Raw genomic sequence first — 6,713 nt, 5'->3', positions numbered from 1 at the left:
TTGCAATAGATTTCTTCGGTGCTTGACGTTATGATCGAAAGAATTGGATGAAAGACTACGTAAAAACTGATAACAACGACGAACTAATAAACGACTTATTCCGCAATCCTTTTGAGAGATGCAGAAACAAAGGCACACAACATTCATGAAAAGTTATCTATAAAAACAACACTTGTATATCCCGAGTGACCTATATAAAAGGCCTTATATTTCTTGCAAATACCAATTATCTGTCTTCGTTGTTATCAGCTTTTACGATGTCTTTCTGAGGAGAAAGTGTATTGGCATAGACCACCATACGTCCCTTTACTAACACAGAATGAAATGATCGTCCAACATGTCAGCTGTTTTTTAGTGCTGTCTTAGTGCTGAGGAAATATATTTTTTGCTTCAAAGCAATAATTTTCTTATCTATCTATTCAAAATTGCCTTAAACAAAGTTTTAGAATAATGTAGATGAATCATCTGTTTAATGACAAAACGGATACATGATTAATCTTTTAATATGCACCAGAGCTAAATGAATGTATGATAGATTAGCTTCTAGCCATGTTGAATAGTGTCTTTTTATTCTCTCTCTCTCTCTCTCTCTCGTCCTTGGGTTATTGAGATTAAATACAGAGCCGTCGCAGTATACACAGCTCAATAAAGCGCAGTGGATAACTAGGCAGACCTTTCATCCACTCTAGAAAGTCTACACACACACACACACACATACATACATTCATACATACATACATAAACCATAAAACCATATATTAACATATATTCATATATATATATATATACATATATATATATATATTGTGTACAAACAGTAAGCCGTATGCACATTATATACTTGTTACCACCATTTTAAAAGAAAATTACAGAAAGGGGGTCAACCTTAAACACATTTAAAAGATATTTGAAAAACTTATAAAATATATATAAAACAACAGAACAGCAGGAGGAGGCCAGAGTGTGGGTAGGTGTCTTTTTCTTTTCGTGTAGGCCCTGGCAGCCTCCTGCTGTTCTGTTGTTTTTGTGTATATCTTAAATGTTTTTCAAATATCTTTTAAATGTGTTTGAGATTGTCCCCAATTTTTTCTTTGTCTTTTAACATGGTGATAACAAGTATATAATGTGTATACGTCTTACTGTTTGTACACAATTACTGTTTAAGTTCATCGCTCTTTCAGCCTGGAAGATGTATCAAGAGATACGAAACGTCGCTTATTAAATGGATAAAAGAAAAAAGAACGCCATACCATTATTCCAATTTCAGTTCTTTGAGTGTCTGATCTTGTCTACTAATATATATATTATATATATATATATCTTATAGATATTAATATATATATAATATATATATATATATAATATAATTAATATATTCGATAATATATATATATATATATATATATATATATATATATATATATATATATATAGATATATATATATATATATATATATATATATATATATAATATAGATATATATAATGTAGACAAGAGCCCTCAGGCACAACCCTTGCATATAATTATACCTAAACATTATTTAAGTCAAATTGCACCTTCCAAAGTTAAGTAACTGTAGCTTTCAGTGCAGAACCATAACATAGACACACACACAAACATATATATATATATATATATATATATATATATATATATATATATATATATGTATATACTATTTATGCATGTATGTATGTATGCATAAATATAGGCGAGATGTAGTTGAAGCCTTCGAGATCATAAACTTATTGAAGATAACTTAAAACTTAGGATTATAGTAATACTAAAGATTATAGTAATACTAAATTTGAATCTTTTTGCATATTTCTCAGGGTGAACTCAGCGGCAAATTAGTTGTTCATGCCTTCATTTTAAACGCTATATGATTCATCGGTCAAGTTTAGGACTTGTATTCGGACTAACGTATAAAACCAGTTTATATTTCTTTTAGATAGCTTTGCTGTGTTTTTTATATTGTTAATTTAATTTAATTTATTTATTTATTTATTATATATTTTTTTGGTACTGAAAATTATCTCGCCCTTTTCCGTATAATTTGTTGCAAAGGAATCTAGGAAAGGCAATAAGAGCCCGGTTCTGATTTGTTGCTTCGGAGATTTTTGTTTTCTAAGATAACGAAGGAAAATTGAACTTTGAAAACTCAAAGGATAATTGGTGAGTTTTCAGGTTACGGGATCGCGTACGTGTACCGTTATATTGATTGAAATATCGGATATTTAATATTTTTAGACACATTGAATACGCGCATGTTACATGTATGTTTAACATTGAGATTCCATGATAATCTACAGGTACGTTGGTTTGCGATGACAGTTATTTAAAGGGGGGGGGGGGGGGGTGGGGGGGGGGGGGGGGGGGGGGGGGGGGGGTGAAATGTTCAATATTCCAGTCTCATCTTGAAGGATTTCCAATCAGAGATTCAGGATGCCTCATGAGGAATTCCAATGACATACATAATTTATTCTTTCACATTTAAAGATGAAAGGTTTCGTTGTCTTAATATCTGCCATTGTGAATTGAAGGAAGTAAATACCGTGTTTTGTCTTAATAGATAAATGCCATAGTAATCCGAATAACTTACCGTTAATTCGAAGAATATCTAAAATTGCACTTTCACTGTTTTATCTTACCCATTTGTTGCCAAACGTTTTTCAGTGAATATATCCATTAAGTCCAAATGTGCACTTGACGCAAAACAATCAGTTCATTTTTGCTTTTAAAGGGTTACAGCTCAGTATGTTAAACGTGTGCCAGATAAATAACAGTTTCCCTGAACACTTAGGAACCTTAGTTTATACACGTTCATAGTTTTGTTGCGTTCGCTGGAAAATAGTTTTGCTATGAATGCTAAATAGTAGGAAGATTAAGTTAATAAGATAGTTCCTTTCTCGAAAACCCTTCCAAGCCAAGAGTTAATTATAAAGCGCAGCACCCATTATTGAATCACAATTGTTAAGATTTTGTATTGCAGATGAGTGTTGCCAATTATTGTATTTTCATGCAAGTCAGTTACACTGAAAACTCCTGACACAAGTGAAGAACGCGAGGCAGGAATTTAAGGTGTTGAGGGAATCACAAAAGGCGACAAAAAGAGTGGGTGGAGAGGTGTTGTAATAGGCCAAAGGCCTCCTGGCGATAAGGATACCTGGTAGTGAAATGATTAAGTGAAGGAGGTGGTGAAAGCCAAATAATGTGCAAAAAAGATCTGGGAAAAGTATGGACAGAAAGAGGATAAGGAGGTACAAAAGACAAGAAACAAGAAAGAAGGTAGTTGCACGAGAAAGGTAAAGGCATTAGATGACGTGTACGAAGAGCTGAAAAAACCCTGAGGGAGAGATAAAAATTAACAGAACTGCATAGTCGAGGAACAAGAACATCAAAAACTACACCCATATAAGACAGGGTAAGGATGAGAATACAGAACTATGCAACGATGATAAGATAAAGAACACTAGTTAAATGAGATAAAGCTCACCTGTTAAAGAGGACAATCCAAGAAAAATAATTGAAGATGGATTCCAGAACGTTGATATGACGCATATTATTATTATTATTATATTATTATTATTATTATTATTAAATTTTTTTTTTTTTTTTTTTTTTTTTTTTTTTTTTTTGCTCTATCACAGTCCTTCAATTCGACTGGGTGGTATTTATAGTGTGGGGTTCCGGGTTGCATCTCTTCTGCATGAGTCCTGGAGCTACTTCAGCATCTAGTTTTTCTAGATTCCTTTTCAGGGATCTTGGGATCGTGCCTAGTGCTCCTATGATTATGGGTACGATTTCCACTGGCATATCCCATATCCTTCTTATTTCTATTTTCAGATCTTGATACTTATCCATTTTTTCCCTCTCTTTCTCTTCAACTCTGGTGTCCCATGGTATTGCGACATCAATGAGTGATACTTTCTTCTTGACTTTGTCAATCAACGTCACGTCTGGTCTGTTTGCATGTATCACCCTATCCGTTCTGATACCATAGTCCCAGAGGATCTTTGCCTGATCGTTTTCTATCAGTCCTTCAGGTTGCGTGCTCGTACCACTTATTACTGCAAGGTAGCTGATGTTTCTTGCACAGGCTCCAGTGGAGGGCTTTTGCCACTGAATCATGCCTCTTTTTGTACTGGTTCTGTGCAAGTGCCGGGCATTCGCTTGCTATGTGGTTTATGGTTTCATTTTTCGTATTGCACTTCCTACATATGGGAGAGATGTTATTTCCGTCTATCGTACTTTGAACATATCTGGTTCTTAGGGCCTGATCTTGTGCCGCTGTTATCATTCCTTCAGTTTCCTTCTTGAGCTCTCCCCTCTGTAGCCATTGCCAATTGTCATCGCTGGCTAGTTCTTTAGTCTGTCTCATGTATTGTCCGTGCATTGGTTTGTTGTGCCAGTCCTCTGTTCTTTCTGTCTTTCTCCTGTCTCTGTATATTTCTGGGTCTTCGTCTACTTTTATTAGTCCTTCTTCCCATGCACTCTTTAGCCACTCGTCTTCACTGGTTTTCAGATATTGCCCCAGTGCTCTGTTTTCAATGTTGACGCAGTCCTCTATACTTAGTAGTCCTCTCCCTCCTTCCTTTCGTGTTATGTATAGTCTGTCCGTATTTGCTCTTGGGTGTAGTGCTTTGTGTATTGTCATTTGGGTTTCCTGGTTTTCTGATCAATGCTGCGGAGTTCTGCCTTCGTCCATTCCACTATTCCTGCCGCTGTATCTGATTACTGGCACTGCCCATGTGTTTATGGCTTTTATCATATTTCGGCGTTGAGTTTTGACTTGAGTATCGCCTTGAGTCTCTCCATATATTCTTTCCTGATCGTGTCCTTCATCTCTTGGGGTTTTATATCTCCTCCTTCCATTATTCCCAGGTATTTGTATCCTGTCTCATCTATGTGTTTGATGTTGCTCCCATCTGGTAGCTTTATCCCTTCAGTTCTCGTTACTTTGCCTTTTTGTATGTTGACTAAGGCGCATTTTCTATTCCAAACTCCATCCTGATGTCCCCAGATACAATCCTTACAGTCTGGATTAGGGTATCTATTTCCTTGATGCTCTTCCCATACAGCTTGATGTCGTCCATGAACATCAGATGGTTGATTTTGTTGCCTCTTTTCTTGAGTTGGTACCCGGCATCCATCTTCTGTAGTACTTTTGTCATGGGAATCATGGCTACTACGAAGAGTAGTGGGGACAGTGAGTCGCCCTGGAAGATCCCTCTCCTGATATTAACCTCTGCTAGTCTTATTCCAGAGCTTGTAAGTATTGTATTCCAGTTGCGCATTGTAATTTTTGAGGAAGCTGATGGTGTTTTCCTCTGCCCCATATATTTTCAGGCATTCTATTAGCCATGTGTGTGGTATCATGTCGAAGGCTTTCTTATAGTCTATCCATGCCATGCTTAGGTTGGTTTTCCTTCTCCTACTGTTCTTCATTACCATTTTGTCTATCAGGAGCTGGTCTCTTGTGCTCCTACACTTCCTTCTGCAGCCTTTCTGTTGGTGGGGGATGGTGTTTGTCTCCTCTAGGTAGTTGTATAGCCTTTCACTGATGATACCTGTTAGTAACTTCCACATTATTGGTAGGCAGGTGATAGGCCTGTAGTTACTGGCTATATTTCCCTTACTCTTGTCTTTTTGTACTAAGGATGTTCTTCCTGTGGTCATCCATTTGGGTGCTTGGTGATTTGAGATACAATGCTGGAGTTGTTCTGCTATTCGTGGGTGTAGGGCCTTGAAGTTTTTGAGCCAGTATCCATGGACTTCATCGGGACCTGGGGCTTTCCAGTTTTTCATTTTCTTTAGTTGGTGTCTGACTGTGTCTGTCGTGATGTCTGTGAATCTTTGTTTTATTCTCCCTGTTTCTTCTTCCTTGACTTCCTGGAGCCATGTTGCATGTTTGTTGTGTGATACCGGATTGCTCCATATGTTTTCCCATAGTCTCTTACTTGGTTCGGCTTCAGGAATTTCTTGGGTGGTTTGTCTTCCCCTCTTAGTTTGGTTGTATAGTCTTTCTGGTTGGTTCCGAATAGTTTGTTCTGTTGGTATCCCTTATTCCTGTTCGTGTACCGTTGGATCTTGTGTGCTTTGGCCTTAAGCCTCTGTTTTACATCTTCTATTGTGTTGTTTAGTCCCCTCTCTTGTACTTTGTATTTCTCGTTGAGTTCCTCCCTTGTTTTCTTGCTTCTTAGCCTTTTTTCTGCCATCTCTTTCAGTTTACTCAAGTCAGATCTCATCACCATGATTTGCTTTTCCCAGGCGCCTTTTCAAGGAGGTTGCTGTTTTGGTTTTCTGTTGGGTTGGGTTGTGACGGTGGTGTTGGTGTTCGAATCCCCATCAGTTCTGCTACTAATCTTGCTCCTGCATATGTCAAGTTATTTGTTTCTGTGATACTGGTGGTGTGTATTAGCCCAATATTTATTTCATTGACCTCCCTTGTTTTCTCCCTTAATTTCTTGGTGTTGTAGGCTTTCATGGAGGGGATCTTTGTTCTCTCTGTATCTGGCTCCATCCATTGTCTAATCTTTTCTACCCATTCCGTCCTCTCTGTTACTTCGTCGGTGTTTCTTCGTGTGTCGTTGTTTGATACTTCATCCTCCCTGTCGTCTTCTGTGGCATCGTCTCTCAGTTCGTCTTCGTGTAATTCGTTGTCGTGTGACATTTCCCTTTCCAGTTCTTCTCTTTCTGTTGGGGAGAGCC

Source organism: Macrobrachium nipponense, chromosome 1, assembly GCF_015104395.2.
Source record: "Macrobrachium nipponense isolate FS-2020 chromosome 1, ASM1510439v2, whole genome shotgun sequence".
Classification (NCBI taxonomy): Eukaryota; Metazoa; Arthropoda; class Malacostraca; order Decapoda; family Palaemonidae; genus Macrobrachium; species Macrobrachium nipponense.
Note: the sequence above shows the minus strand (reverse complement) of the source record.